The sequence below is a fragment of the Otolemur garnettii genome, unplaced genomic scaffold (assembly GCF_000181295.1).
Source record: "Otolemur garnettii isolate 467f Iridium unplaced genomic scaffold, OtoGar3 scaffold00087, whole genome shotgun sequence".
NCBI classification, from domain to species: domain Eukaryota; kingdom Metazoa; phylum Chordata; class Mammalia; order Primates; family Galagidae; genus Otolemur; species Otolemur garnettii.
Genome location: NW_003852482.1, coordinates 3,255,672 through 3,271,089, shown reverse-complemented (window position 1 = coordinate 3,271,089; position 15,418 = coordinate 3,255,672). Strand labels below are relative to the sequence as shown.

At 55.4% G+C, this 15,418-nt stretch overlaps 1 long non-coding RNA gene and 1 pseudogene across 3 annotated transcripts in view; one reads left to right on the top strand and one right to left on the bottom strand.

Moving 5' to 3' along the window:
- Positions 1-2,673, bottom strand: part of LOC105887450 — a 14,433-nt gene extending 11,760 nt beyond the window's left edge. Inside the window, exons 1-2 of one of the 3 annotated variants that reach the window (XR_001161498.2) lie at positions 2,521-2,673; positions 365-517 (exon numbers count right to left, since the gene is read on the bottom strand). This is a non-coding gene — a long non-coding RNA (uncharacterized LOC105887450). Of the gene's footprint in view, positions 1-364; positions 817-2,520 lie in introns of those variants that run through there. The other 2 variants (XR_001161499.2, XR_002774604.1) reach the window with 2 other exon arrangements.
- A 12,649-nt stretch (positions 2,674-15,322) lies between these two features.
- Positions 15,323-15,418, top strand: part of LOC111726963 — a 149-nt pseudogene continuing 53 nt past the window's right edge.

Below are 15,418 nucleotides of genomic sequence, written 5' to 3'. Positions count from 1 at the left end.
GACAGCAGCAAAAATACACAACTCATGTTGGCAAGGTGCTCTGTAGGTGGTGGGATTGATTTCCTCTGTTTTACTTCCCTGTTCCTCCATATTTTGAATAATGAATCTGACTTTTTTGTGATGATAAAAAACTAAAATTTACTGTTTTTCCAAAACTCCTCACAAAGCCTACAAGATCAGGTTGGCCCCAGCCTCTGGCAGCCCTGGGCTTCACCCTCACCTGAGGGGCTGACACCTGACCCCTGCTGCCTCCCAGGCGAAACTGGAGCCAGGTCACAACCCAGCCCAAGGGCCAGTGCCCTGTCACTGTCACCGGCTCAGTTACGGGTATAGACGTTGAGGTCAGCAGGTGACCTGGTCTCACCTGATGAACCACTTGGACTTCAAGGCACAGGAATCTTGTAGCTGCCACCACAGAAGCTGACCAGGCTGGCACATCTGGAGACCCCAAGAGCATCTCACCCTCAGCGCTGCCTGGCAGGTGCCTAGTGATGTCCAAATGATGGCTCCATGAGCCCTGGAGACATTGAGCAGAGTGCCCAGAAGTCCTCTTTCTCCCTGTCCCACTCCCATCCCCCTGTGCCCCACGGGCTCCAATGGTCCAGGACACACAGTAGACAAATGCGGCCCTTGAGGAGGCAGCTTCTGTGAGGAATGGAGGCCACAGGGCCAGTCTGGGAGGACAGTGGGTGCAGGGTGGGCAGCAATTCCTGGGAGCATGGTCATCATTGAAGGGTGGCAGCTGCCAGGTGCCGGGGAGCCGGCTTGGCTGTCCAGGGAGGAGACAGGCAGCAGCAGGGCCTGGGCACAGTGGGCAACGACCTGCAGGGCCTGGGAGGCTGGACAGGAATGGAGTTTGCTGAGAATGTGAAGGGCTGTCCGCTGGTTTGGGGCAGAAACTGATACACCCTGACCCTCTGGCAGGTGGACAAGAGGCCAGAAAGAGGTGCAGGTGCCTGGAAATTGGGGAAGAACGTGGGGAGGAGCCAGCAGGGCTTCCTCAGGGACAGGAAGGTATGAGCCAAGGGACTATGAAATGGGGCCCGAGTTTGGGCCTGAGGCCAGATGAACCTGAAACCTCAAAAGGAGGCAGGTGGGCAGCCAAGCTGGGCAGCAGGCAAGGGGCTGAGGGACACGCTGAGCAGAGAGACCTGCACGGTGGGCTGCAGCAGAGAGAAATGGGACATGCTGGGTGCCCCGAAGGAGTGAGGACAGCTGGAAAAGTGACTGCAGCCACCGGGGGCCAAGGTAGGAGTGGGCACACAGGAGATGAGCGGAGCCTAAGGCCAAGAGGGGAAAGAAGATTAAGGGGAGCCTGGGGCGGGGCAGACGCAGAGGTCATGGGCCCTGTGGGGAAAGGGAACGGAGCTGGAGCAGAGGGCACTCGTGGGCAGAGGTGTGCCGTGGCAGATGACAGGGAGAGGTGCAGGCTTCAGGGGGGAGGTGTGTCTCAGGACAGTTCTCTGTAAAGGGAGCAGAGAAACGACATGGTAGACAGAGAGCAGGCCTGGGCTTCAGGGTTTGGGTGGGAGCCAACCTCACAAGGACATGTGAGAAGGACATACCCTGATAAGGGACCATCCCAGAGGGGAGGCCAGTCTCACCCAGCCCTGGGACCTGGGCAGGGTGGGGATCCCAGCTTTAGGATGTAAGAAAAGATGGAAATGAGAGGCCAATGGACTTGGGACCACGCAAACTTGCAGACACCTAGCACCGGTGCATGTGGGCCTGGGAGTTGGGGAGGCTTGTTTGGTGTCTGGAGGAGTGAGGACAAGGCCAGATCCATGTCTAAGATGTGCAGAAGACAAGGTCAAGGGCACAGGCCACCAGGTGGGAAGGACCGCTCACAAAGACATTAGAGTCACAGGACGGTGGCTCGGCGCCTGTATCTCAGTGAGTACGGAGGGCACCAGCCACATACACCAAAGCTGGTAGGTTGAAGCCCAGCCCAGGTCAGGTAAACAATGACAACTACAACCAAAAAATATCTGGGGGGTGTTGTGGGTGCCTGTAACCCCAGCTACTCAGAAGGCTGAGACAAGAGTAGCTTAAGCACAAGAGTTTGAGGTTGCTGTGAACTGTGATGCCACAGCACTCTACCCAGGGCAACATAGTGAGACTGTGTCTCAAAAAAAAAAAAAAAAAAGAAGAATTAGAGGATGGATGGCAAAAGTAACGGGGCCACCTGCTCAAGGCCAAGGCGAGGGTGCCACCTGCACAGGGAAGCGCTCTGTGCTCCCCGGGGGCCCCCCCAGCCTCTCCTTGTTCCTGGAGTCACCCACAAACTCATTCCTGCCTCAGGGCCTTTGCACGAGTTAACCCCTTTCTCTGCATGGTGGTGTGGCCAGAGCCTCCTCATCCTTCAGATCAAAGCTGCACCGTCACCCCTTTGGGGAAGCTTTTCCAGAACCCACACCCCAAACCAGCCCTTGGCTGCTACCTGTCCTCTGTATCTTGCTGATCTGTGCTCAGCATCAAACTGCCAGAAACTGCGTTCATGGATGCCACACATCTACTCACCAACTGCCCGTGAGCTGTCCGGTGGCCCCAGGCCCAGACCTTGCACACTCCCTGAAACCCCAAAATGTGTTCTCTACTCAAACAAACGTGCCTGCAGCACGCACCTGCACACTGAGCCCACACCTCCTGTTTTCTGGAGCAGCTGTTGTGTGTAGGTGTCATCTGGACTGACTGCACACGTGGCTTTGTCCACTTCTGGCCTGCCGCTCAAGATAGGAGGGGTCACCCCACTGTACAGAGGAGGAGCCGTGAGACGGGAGGGACCGGGGCTGTATTCAGCGTGCAGGGCTAGGGTGCTCAGTCCATACTCACTGCCTGGACACGGGCAGCTGCAGGACGGGTGGATGGGTCCCTTGGGCCCACCCTGGACACCAGCCTGGAAAGAAGGAACACAGACCAGAATCCCAAGGTCATAGGGCCAAGAACAGAGGACGCTGACTCCCAGCTGAGCAGAGGCAAAATCAAGGGTTACTCGGGGCTAAATAAATAAGAGAATTGGTCAGGAAGAAAGGAGGGAATGCCATGTATCTGTCAGCCTGTCCACAGCCAGCCCCACGGGGAGCCTGGGGCAGTGCCATGGGCTGGCTGCTGGCAAGTGGGGGCCTTGGGCCTGTCTGCTAACGAGAGGGGGCCCACAGCAGCCTCTTCAGGGCCAAGGCACCCTGGGGAGGGTAGTGACCTGGCTGCCAGGCCCCTCCTCCCTGACCTGGCCACAGCCCGCACATTGGCAAGGGGGACGGAAAGTGGTTGTACCCTTCTAAGGCCCATTGGCTCGCTGTAAAATGGGGCCAGTAGAATGAGACTGAGGGTCCTGGGGTGAGTGCCCTGGCTGGCTGCCCTGCCCCAAGGCGGAGTCCTCAGCCTCCCCGGAAGGGAAGCACTGTCCCTCTCAGCCATGCACAGTGGGCAGAGCCTGCTTCCACAGCAACACTGCAGGCCCCTCCTGCCTCTCCTCCCCTGGGCAGGCCCTGCTCATTCCTCAGTTGTGAACTTGAGGCCCTCAGGTCCCACCTTGGCCCTCTGGACACCAGCGTGGGCCTGGCCAGCACAGAAGCAGGGTCCACATGGTAAGTGCCATCAGGGCAATGCAGAGACAATGTCCAGCGTGGGTGCCAGAGGGACAGCACAGCCAGCCCAGAGGGTGCCCTGGGAGGAGAGTGGCACTGTGACAGATTCTTTGAGGCAGGAAAGGTGGAGCATTTGGGGGGCAGCAGTGATGGGCCAGGGCTGGGGGTGTGGGCACGGCCGGCAGCTGCCCACAGAGCCTTGCCCACCTGTGCATGTCATCTGGGCTGTTTGAAGCACAAATGGGTCTGGATTCTCAGGTCTTAGAGTCCCGGGAATCATGTATACATGCGATTGCTTTTGGGGGGAGGACAGAGACTTTCCTTGGTGTCTAAAAGTCCCGTGGTCCCTCCCCAGCAAGGATTGCTGATTTCACACCCACAGGAACGACCTTCCCAAGGACACCCAGGAACTGGCCACAGAGCAAGAAGGGCAGCTTCCCCTGCAGGGACAGAGCCTTCCAGCTGTACCGTGACTGAGTGCTCGCTCTGCTAACTGGTCCAGTCCTCACTACACTCCATTTTACAGATGTGGAAACGGAGGCTGATGGTGGCCTCAAAAAAGATTTATGCCCTGGAGCATCCCCTAAGGATGGGTCCTTATTTAGAAAAGGGGTCTCAGCTTAGTGCCTGTGGCTCAAGTGGCTAAGGCGCCAGCCACATACACCTAAGGTGGGTTCGAATCCAGCCCAGGCTGCCAAACAACACTGATGGCTGCAACCAAAAAAAAAAAAAGCCAGGCGTTGAGGCAGGCACCTGTGGTCCCAGCTACTTGGGAGGCAGAGGCAGGAGACTCACTTGAGCCCAGGAGTTGGAGGCTGCTGTGAGCTGTGATGGCACGGCACTCTACCCGGGGGACAGCTTGAGGCTGTTTCTCAAAAAAAAAAAAAAAAGAAAGAAAGAAAAGGGGTGTCTGGGGCGGTGCCTGTGGCTCTGGGTAGGGCGCTGGCCCCATATACCAAGGGTGGTGCGTTCAAACCCGGCCCCAGCCGAACTGCAACAAAAAAATAGCCAGACGTTGTGGCAGGCATCTGTAGTCCCAGCTACTTGGGAAACTGAGGCAGAATCTCCTAAACCCAAGAGCTGGAGGTTGCTGTGAGCTGTGACACCACAGCACTCTACCGAGGGTGACAAAGTAAGACTCTGTCTCTAAAAAAAAAAAAAAAAAAGGAAGGAAGAAAAGAAAAGGGATCTTTGCAAATGAGTTTAAGGATCAAGGGATGAGATCATCCTGATTACCCAGCTGGGTCCTAAATCCAACCACAAGTGACCTTAGAAAAGAGACACATGGAGGAGAGAAGCGGCCACATGATGTCGGAGGCGGAGGCTGAGGTGATGCCACCACAAGCCAAGAAGTATCCGGGGCCTCCAGGAGCTTTAGGCAGGGAGGCCCCTGGGAGCCTCAGGAGGGAACATGGCCCTGAGCAAGATGCCTGGATTCTCCAGAACTGAGAGAGTAAACGTCAGCTGTTCCAATCCCCCCCAGTTTCTGGTCATGCATCCAGCAGCCCCAAGACACTCCCCGAGAGCTTCCCTCACCTCCCAGGGACAAAGCAGGGCCGGGCCTGCACCCCAGTGGTGACCCCAGTGTCTGAACTGCAGACTTTGCCATCTCCCAGTCTCCCTAGACAGAGGACTCCATGCTTACAGGACAGGGCCCTTTGTCACCTATATTTAGGGTTCCTGCAGCTAGCCTGAGGCCCAGCTGACTGACAGGGGGAGCTCAGTGAACCAAGACTGAGCATGTACTGGGGTCCAAGATGGCCTCTTCCAGCTCTGTGGCCAGTGGCCAGGCAAGCGTGATGCCACTGGGAGCTGCTGACGTGAGCAGGCCCCGGTTCACCAGGGCCAGAAATGGCAAAGTCTGCTGGGGCCGAAGGGCGAGGCCAGGGCTGCTAGCTCAGGCAGGACGCTCTGGGGAGGGTCCTTGCTGTCACAGAAGGCCCAGGCTGGGCCCAGGTGTGTGACTTGAAAGATGACGCCCACCTCACCCTGCCATGATCTCAGGCCTAGCGCTGGCCGCTTGGCGCCTGCTTCTTCTGCCCTAACTGGGACCCACCTCGTATGGGGCTGGCACAGAGCTGGCAGAGTACAGGTCCTGCCCTCCTAGAACAGCCCTGGAGAGGCGTCACCTGCTCTGCCACTATGGAGGACCCTTCTGCCCACATCCCCAAGTTTCTGCCATCCCCTCGAAGCCTGGCACAGTGACAGTCCCCAGGTGGTTACTGCCACCCCAAATTTCCAAGGAGTGTGGGGACAAACCTTGCCTCTCTAAAGCAGCATCTCCCACTTCAGGGGCCAATAGGGTCCCGCAGGGCTGGGAGTCAGCTGCAAGGCCCAGACAGACCCAGCGGCCTCGCCCACAGCCCTTGGGTCCCAGGTAGGGGGCTGATGGGGGCCTAGAGTGCACCCTGCCAGGCCAGCCAGACAACCACTGTGGCTCCCTGGGCCCCTCCTCCATACCGCCATTTTTGCCCACACTGCCTCTCTGGGCAACAAGGAGTTGGGGTCCTGTGGAATCTGATCCTGTCACCCTCCTCCTCCCCTCATCCCACAGCCCCCACCCTTCCTGGACACCCACCCCGGGGCTGCCTATGGATCCCCATTTCTGGGGGGCCTTGGGGGGTTGCTCACCTTGCCCTAGGGCCTTTGTACAGGCTGTGACTTTCCCCAGAACCCTCCTCTCTCCTCTTTTTCCCTGGCAAACTCGAACTCAGCATCCTGACCTCAGGAAAGCTCTGTGCCCACCCCCAGATGAGTCTTCCCAGCCCCCAGACCTCTCAGGGATCAGGAATGCATGTATTGCTGGCTCCACCCACCCAGCCTGAAGAACCTTGAGAGCAGGGCCACAAGCTTCTCGTGGGCAGTCTTCATGCCAAGGCCTAGTGCAGGGTAAGACACACTCTCAAAAGCACACGTGCTGCTTACAGCTGCCACCAGCCAAGGTGCTGGATGCTGGAAATCCTCCTCAGACCCTGTGGGGTAGACACGTTTCCTCCCTGTTTTACAACTGAGAAAAGAGGTACAGAGAGGGAATGGGGTTCACCCCAGGACACAGGCTCCTTAAGAGGAGAGCTGAGGGCTGAGCAGCCTGACTACCACCCTGCTTCACTGCAGCCACCGTAATGCCCACCCACCTACCTGCAGCTGCCCAGCCCCTGCCCGGGTGGATCAAGTGGGTGGGTCAGGGGGAGACTCAGCCCACCTCACACTCCTGGGAGCCATATCCTGCCGCCTCATTTTCCAGGTTTTCAAAGTGTGCATCCAAAGAGCCACAGATCCCTGGGGGCTGTCAGCACTACCTATGATGCTGGACGTCTGGGTGCACCAGGTGGGCGGAGGCCATGCATGCTGGCCCTGGGGAAGAATAGTAAGCAGAATTTCCCAAACATATTGGCCCATGGGGGGACCAGGGGCACAAGACATGGGACCCCTGCAGTATAGAGGAGCTGTGACTCCTTGGTTCTCTGGTAGAGAGCGAGGCTGGCTTGGGCTGTGCAGTTCCACTGAGCTGCCTCTAAACTCCTTCTCTTTTCCCTACTAGCTGGAGGTCCTCTCTGAACTTTGCCTTTCTCCTTAGTCACAAGGAGAGAGTAATGCCCAGCTCCCAGGGACAAGATATACCCTGTGTGAGCACCAGTCTCCAGCTTGGGCCCAGCAAGCATTAGGCAGCGGAGGACCCTGGCCACTGTGACTTTACCCAGAGCCCTCTCCTCTCCTTTTTACCTGAAAAAGGAGCAGAGGCCGGCACCACCCACCACCTCCTGGCCTCTCCTGCTCTGTCTGGCAGCTTTTTAAAAAACTACTCCCCAGCTTCAAGGTTGAGCACTGGCACCCCATGGAAAGGATCTGGACATCTCCAGCCTCTCAGAGCTGCTGATGCCCCAGAGCGTGTGGCTGGATGGACTCGCACGAGAGCGGCTACTGGGGCTGGTGTGGTTATTCACAACAGGCTATTTGGGCCCTGGCAGGAGGGCTTTGATTTCTACCCAAAACCCTGCCCTCAAGGTTACGGCAGCATTCTCAACAGCAAGGGCCCTGCCCCAGTGAGTGTGGTCCAGCTGGGGCCATGTTTGGCCATCAGTCGTAGGCAACTGTCAACCCCTCATCCTCAGAACAGCTTGTGATCATCTGTCTCCCCCTCCTGGAGCCCGAGGATCTGGCCCAAGAGAACTACACAGGGCTAAAACAGACACATTGCCCAGTGCACCACCTGGGTCACGTCCTTCCTGCCTCTGCATCCACAGGCTGGGCTTCTCGGCAGTCAAAAGAAGTTGTCCCCTTGTTTGTCCCCAGCCCAATCCACAAACACCTGTAAAAACAATTAAATGAAAAAGAAATACAGCAAGACCTCTCGTCTGGGGGCTACAGAGCTAGACAGAAGAAGAGCCTGAGAAGGTTCTGGAACAGCTCTGTACCAGCTCCTAGAGGGCGGAAGTCCTGTGTCCCAAGTCCCGCCTGCTCCCGAAGGCCCAAGGTGCTGTCTGTCCCTCCCTTCGGCCCTCAGACACTTGCAGAGCTGCTTCTGAGATATTTACATCCCCGGGGAAGGACAGCCCAAGTGCTTGGTTCATGCAGGGCTTCCGGCATTGGGCCTTGGGGGCCAGGGCAGCAGCAGGGCACTCTGGAGGCTGGCCAGGTCAGGCAAGAAAGATCTCCAGCCAAACGCCCACCCTGGGAAAACTCCATCCTCTCATCCCTCCCGAAGTCCAGGGTCAGTGGTCATGTTATTAATAGAGGCCCCTGATCCCTGGGAAGAGGCCATGTGGCCCCTAGATGGCCATCGCCTCCCCATAGAAGCAGAGAAAGGCGGCCCCTTGCACAAGCCTGGCTGAGAGACTCCAATCATCCCACAGAGGGATCTGCAGAGCCCTGGTGTGCTGGGTGCCCAGGGGCACTGCAGGTGCTGTGGGTATCCAGATCAACCTCCAAACACAGCATCAGTGTCATAACAGCACCTGGGGATCGAAAAGAAAGGGTACTCCCTCGGCGCCTGTAGCTCAGCAGCTAGGGCGCCAGCCACATACACTAGAGCTGGAGGGTTTGTAGCCAGCCCCTGCCTGGATACCAACAACAATGACAGCTACAACCAAAAAAAGGCCAGGCAGGCATTGTGGCAGGCACCTATAGTCCCAGCTACTTGGGAGGCTGAGGCAAAGAGATTCGCTTAAGCCCAAGAGTTTGAGGTTGCTGTGAGCTGTGACGCTATAGCACTCTACCAAGGGTGACAAAGTTAGACTCTGTCTCAAGAAAGAAAGAAAGAAACAGTACTGGGGGCTCATTTTGGGCAAAGCCCCCTCCTCAAAGCCTGGTCCTCAGTAACACCAGGATGTGAGAGGGAAGGGGTCTGGACATAAGCAAATGTCCCATTTTAAACCATCTGGGCCCTTAGTAAATAGAAAAGTCTGGAAAGCTATTTTCCACCAGGGCTTGCCTCCTTCCTTCCCTCCCTTCCTGCACTTCACAGGCTGGGTAGAACCACCTGCTGCCTGGAAATCCTGCAAAAGATAGCTGGAGGCGTTCAGGAGCCTCCCCTGCAGTCCTCCTCTGGCAGCCACACACCTCCTACCTGGTAGGCAGTAGAAAACCCATCTGGACACAGAGATTCTGGTCCTCACAAATCCACATCGTCCCCGTCCACATGGTTGGTTGGTGAGATTAGGGCTCTTTTTAGTTTTTATTTTAATCTTTCTCCAGTGCAATTTTAAATGCTTCTCAACAAGTAGGCATTAGCGTGTAAGACAGAAATCATGAACTTCTGAAAACACTAATGCCAGAAGTATGCAGGATACACAACCATCTTTCGCACTCCCCGCGACTTCCCCGGATGGCCACAAATCTGAAGTTTGCACTAGGCCGCCCCCCTCCCCGAGGCACCAAGCAGCATCCCACGGCTCTGGGGCTCCAGGCCCACCTCCTGCTGCAGCCAGGGTAGCAGTTCCAGGCACGCGGCTCCCAGGACGTCTCTGGAAAGAGAAACAGAGACGCGCCCTCCCCTGAGCCCCCAGGCCGTGGTACGCACCCTGCGCTAAGGCAGGGGCCTCGCTGGGCGGAGTGCGGAGGGCGCGGGGGTGCAGGGAGGAGGCTGTCCCGCCCCGCCGGGTCCGCCCGGCTCCCTGGGGCCTTGAGCGGTGCCACTCCGCCCCCTGGCGGAAGCCTCTGGGATCGCCCGCAGGGCGCCCGGTTGAGCCTCCCCGCCCCGCCGCCCCCACCGCCTCCAGTGTTTCCACCTGTTCATCTGGAGATAGACACTCAAGCCTTTGGGCCCAGCAGCCTGGCTCCGGAACCCTAGCTTCCCCCCAGCCGCCTTATCCCAAAGAGATTAAAGGAGTCAGCCCACCACCCACCGCCTACTCCAAGGCCAGAGGGACAAGGACCAGCAAGAAAAGACACCCACAGGCCAGGGCCACTGGTTCCAAAGGCTGCTGGTCACTGTGGCAAGTGGCCTTGAAGCTGACCCTTCTGGGCCCCGGTGAGCACTCTAGCAGACCCCAGAAGTGTCCCAGGTCACCACAAGTTTCCCTTCCAGGAGTCAATTAGTCCTTGGGGCCAATGCTAATGGATGGGTGTTGGGGCAGGAACTTCCCAGGTGTTTGAGGGAGTTGGAGAAAGAACACAGTGACTAGGGTAGAAATTTTTCACAAGGAAGTGGGGAGGGAAGGAAGAAAGAAAAGAAATGAAAAGGAAAGGAAAAAAGAAAAGAGAAGAGAAGCCACAGCACCACAAGAAAGGAGTGGAAATGCTTCGCGGCTGAGGAAAAGCTGTTGGTGTTTCAAAGTGAAATGGGTTTTTTCCTGCTTCAGCGCACAGATAGCAGAAAGCATGGCAAAGTGGTTGCAGGTGCTCTGTCCCACTTATCTGGGTCCTTGGAACCTGGTGCTAGTGAGAACTGAGGCAGAGAGTTGGAGAGGGGAGCTCGCACCCCTACCACCTGCTTAGGGCTCTTCCAGGCTGAGAAAAAGGATCTTATAACAAGTTAGGGCACAGTGCTTTAATGAAACAAAACAAAGGGGTAGTTGTGTTGTGTGCTTTCTCTTCAGAGGGGCAAGTATGTGCCATGAATTCACGTGTCCCACTCTGATGGTTTACCTTCCTATTAGAGGGAACATCTCAGCTGAGAGCCTCCCAGGGGCCAGCTCCATGGTAGGTGGAGGTTTGTGGGGGAGCTGGGCAGGGTGAAGCCAGGTTCCCCACCACACTGTAGGCAGCCCACAGACGCCATCAGTAAGTGGTGTCTCCAGGAGAAATTTCCCTGTAAGATGGAGCTCTAATCCCACCCCCAAGTCCCTAATTCTGCAGGAGTATGTTGATGGCTGGGAGGGGCACTTTTCACTGTGTTCCCACTGTACTCCCACTGGATTTGCGGGTCCCAAGAGCTGAGAGCTGCAAAAAAGCAGGCACACTTGGGCATTCACACACCAGGTTTCTGGGGGTGGGGGGCGGAGATAACCACCTTTGAGGGCCCCAACTGGCCTCACTTTTTTTTTAGACGGAGCCTCAAGCTTTTGCCCTGGATAGAGGGCTGTGGCATCACAGCTCACAACAACCTCCAACTCTTGGTCTCAAGCCATCCTCTTGCCTCAGTTTTTTTCTATTTAGTAGAGACGGGGTCAGGCTGGTCTCAAACGTCAGGCTGGTCTCACACTCGTGAGCTCAAGCTATCCACCTGCCTCAGCCTCCCAGAGTGCTAGGATTACAGGCATGAGCCACAGAGCCCGGCCTGGCCTCAGATTTCAAGGAGCATGATGCCCTGACAGTTCCCCAGGTCTAGAACAGAAGCATCATCAGAAATCTGGAAAATTCAGGCTTCTGAATCCATGTGAACCTGGAAATAAGAGTATAGTGCCGACCACCTCCCATCTCGGTCTAAAGTTCTCCTCTCCTGGTTTCAATTACCTGCTATGAACAGCTGTCTAAAAATGGGGGAGCATAGCACAATGAGAGAAAGGCCACGTTCATTAAATTTTCACTGCAGTACACATTGTTCTGTTTTATTGCTATTTGTTAATCTCTTACTGTGCCTAATTTATAAATTAAAATTTATTGTATGAAGTTCAGACAATTAAGTTCATGAACTCATCCTAGAAAAAGTGCTACATACTTCATTGCTGAGTATCACTACAGTCATAGAGTACTCAGCCTTCAAGGAGGCTGTGCACTGACACCAGCACCTAGCTCTCCCTTCAAAGCAACTTTAAAACTCTTTTTCTGGGCTCAGCGCCTATAGCTCAACCGGCTAAGGTGCCAGCCACGTACACCTAGGGTGGCGGGTTCGGGTCCCCAGCCCGGACCCGCCAAACAACAATGACGGCTGCAGCCAAAAAATAGCCGGGCGTTGTGGCGGGCACCTGTGGTCCCAGCTACTTGGGAGGCGGAGGCAGGAGACTCGCTTGAGCCTAGGAGTTGGAGGTTGCTGTGAGCTGTGATGCCACGGCACTCTGCCCAGGGGAACAGCTTGAGGCTCTGTCTCAAAAAAAAAAAACTCTTTTTCTGGAATAACTGTCAGAGCCGTCATTGTTCAAAGCCTGACAATTAAGTTCATGAACTTGCCACTGTGTGCTTATGTTGGCAGCACTGTACAAACAACTCAGTAAGTTTTTATGACCTTGGTATATCAGTGTTTCCCAGCTGTGTTCATGTCAACATGTGGTGGTGTCTTGCTGAGTGGTGTTCGTTATTGTTGCAGGTTGTTGTATGTCGTACAACAAGGCCAGCTCCTCCCCTGGTTGGGATGGAGATGAGAATGTTCCAGGACCTAGGCAGAGACAAGTCCCAGAGCAATTAAATCAATACTGACCACACATTTTTTTTTTTTGAGACGGAGCCTCAAGCTGTCCCCCTGGGTAGAGTGCCATGGCACAACGCTCACAGCAACCTCCAACTCCTGGGCTCAAGCGAGTCTCCTGTCTCAGCCTCCCAAGTAGCTGGGACCACAGGCTCCCGCCACAACGCCTGGCCATTTTTTGGTTGCAGCCATCATTGTTGTTTGGCGGGCCCAGGCTGGGGATTCAAACCTGCCACCTTAGGTGTATGTGGCAGGCGCCGAGCCCTGACCAAACATTTTATCCTACAGCCACTTTGGGAAGCCCTATAGTGCACTGGTTAACAGAACAGAGACTCTATTTTTTGGAGCTTTAGCCCTGGAGGCACAGAAGACATGGAGGGGAAAAGCAGCCTCAATTGCTGCCATTCAGGCTGCAGCCCACCTGGTCTGCAAAGACCCTGGGGTGGGAGCTACATCCTCCCAGGTCCCTCCAGCCTGGGTCTTGCCACCCTGTGAAGACCATCTTGCCATCTTTCCTCACCTGTGTCACTATCCCAAGTCCCCTAGATAAGTGAAGACCTCCAACCTCCACCCAAAGCAAAGATGGTGGGTTTCAATAAATGCATATTCCTGGGCCTAACTACAGACTCTAGATTCAGATTGGCAGGGGCAGGAACCTGCATTTTAACAAGTCTCAGATAGTTTTGATTCACCTTAACACCAGAGAGGGCTGGACTGGAATTCCTGATGATCCAACAATCTCTTCATTCATTCCAAGACCATCAACTTACAAGGGACCCAAGGGAAGGGCAAGCCTCTGACTGAGCCTCCAGTGTGCCCAGACCTGGGCCCAAGAGACCTACAGGTGGGGCTCTTGTGCAGAACCCACCAGCCACCCCTAGCTAGGGGGCACCCAGTCTGGACAAAGAGCACAGACTCCAAGCACACTAGGGCCTCCAACCAGTTTCTGCCTCAGAGCAGTGTAACCTTGTGCACACTGCCCAACCCCTTCAGCCTCTGTGCCTTCAGACATAAAATGGGGTGCTGATGGCATCTTCCTTGGGGGAGTCAGGTAGTTAGATGAGAGAACACAAATGCAGGGTCACCTGGGCCTTTCCCCTCTGTCGGTCTGGAGGTACGGGGAGGGACAGGCTTGCACCGCCCTTCAACACATACCCAAGCTTGGCAGGGACCAAGGGCCATGAGTTCTCAGACATCAGGCCAAGATGACCTCACAAACGAGGTTAAGTTTCAAACATTTGGCCATCACCCTTCAAGTAAAAGATGGCAGAGTTCTGGGTATGGAACAGATAACTCTAAGGCAGTGGTTCTCAACCTTCCCAATGCTGTGACCCGTTAATACAGTTCCTCATGTTGTGGTGACCCCCAACCATAAAATTATTTTCATTGCTACTTCATAACTGTAAATTTGCTACTGTTATGAATTGTAATGTAAATATATGATATGCAGGATGTATTTAAGCGACCCTTGTGAAAGGGTTAAATTAACCCCCAAAGGGATCGTGACCAACAGGTTGAGAACTCTAAGGTCTGAGGAGTATGACCAGGGCAGACAAGGCTGCATCCTCATGACAGTGTAGGATGGTGGATGATGGATGCAACACCAACAGGGCCCCTCGGAGCTACTCAGCTCCAGATACACCAGTCCTTCCTGACTGTGCCAGCTCTAGGTGACACCAGGCCCTCACACTGCCCTCAGGTCCCTGGGACCTGGCTCCCACTTGCAGACTGCTGCTTTACCCAGCTGCCTTAATCCCCTTTGCAAGCTGGGGGATGATGACTTCTTCCTCCCATCCCTGCTTTTTTCTGTGACTAAAGGCTTGCCCTGACACTTCTCCAAGACAACTGGGCTGAGGATGGAGTAGGCCTTCTGTGGATGGTGGCCTCTCCAGCCCACCTCTCTGCGCCCTGATGGAAACTGCTCTAACCAACAAATTTAAATTTTGCTTTTTCTAATTAACATGCACAGTTGGGAACACACACACATTCAAAACACATCAGAGAAATAAACATGGTCACTCACAGTCCATAAGGCTGGGCCACTCAGAGGGGTCCATTGTGTATCCTTGTGCATTCTTCTGCCTATCACACAAGTGTGCAAGTGCATATACGCGTTTACACGCACACGTGTACTTGTGGGCCTGTGTGTACCTTTGATCTTTGCACATATGCACACACTACTGCGTTTGCAGACACGAATATAAGCATGCTTGTGTGGGCGTGTGCGTATGGACACGGGCACGAACGTGCGCACCCGCACCCGCGGGTACATGAATACATATGCATGTGCGTGTTCGTGCAGACGCGCATGTGCACATATTCGTGGACGCATACGCACGCGCACAGTCCTGCCGACGCCGCGGGCTACCGCCCACGGGTGTTCGTGGTCCTGCCCCGCGACAGCCGGGAGCCGGCCCACTGTCCACGCTACGCGCGGCGACCTGAGGCAGTGGCAGGGTGCTGTGACTGGAGCCCCAGGTCCAGTCCTGACGGCGTGGAACAAACACCCACAGCGCAGGACGCAGGGCCAAGGACCGTGTCCGGAAGCCCGCGCAGCGGCTCTTCTGACGCTCGCGCCCGGGTTCGTTACCCACCACTTCCGCTTCCGCAGACAGTGCTGCGCCTCCTCCCGCAGTCCGTAAGACGTGTCGCCACAGGAAGTGCGCGCCCGCCCTGTTTTGTTTCCGGAGGAATCGCCTCTCTGGTGGAAGCTCGGGCCTTCCGGTGTTTCCCTAGCCTCTGATTGGCTAATTTTACGAATACATTATAATGAAAACGATAAGGTTTTTTCCCCGTTCAAATTAATAAAGATGATTAAATGTTGACAGCTGCAAGTTTCTATTTGACTTCAGCGTGTTTATTATGTGACTCTGAATGGTCAACAGAAAGTCGCCGTCAGCAAAAGGTAAGCAATATGGTAGGCTTTAAATACCGTGCGGGCAGCAGCAAAACTGTGTTGTATGAAAGGAGAGAAGGTTAGCACTCCCCTTGACAAGGATGGAAGAGGCCCTCGGGCCTGACAACACGCATACGGTTAAGGCATTGCCAC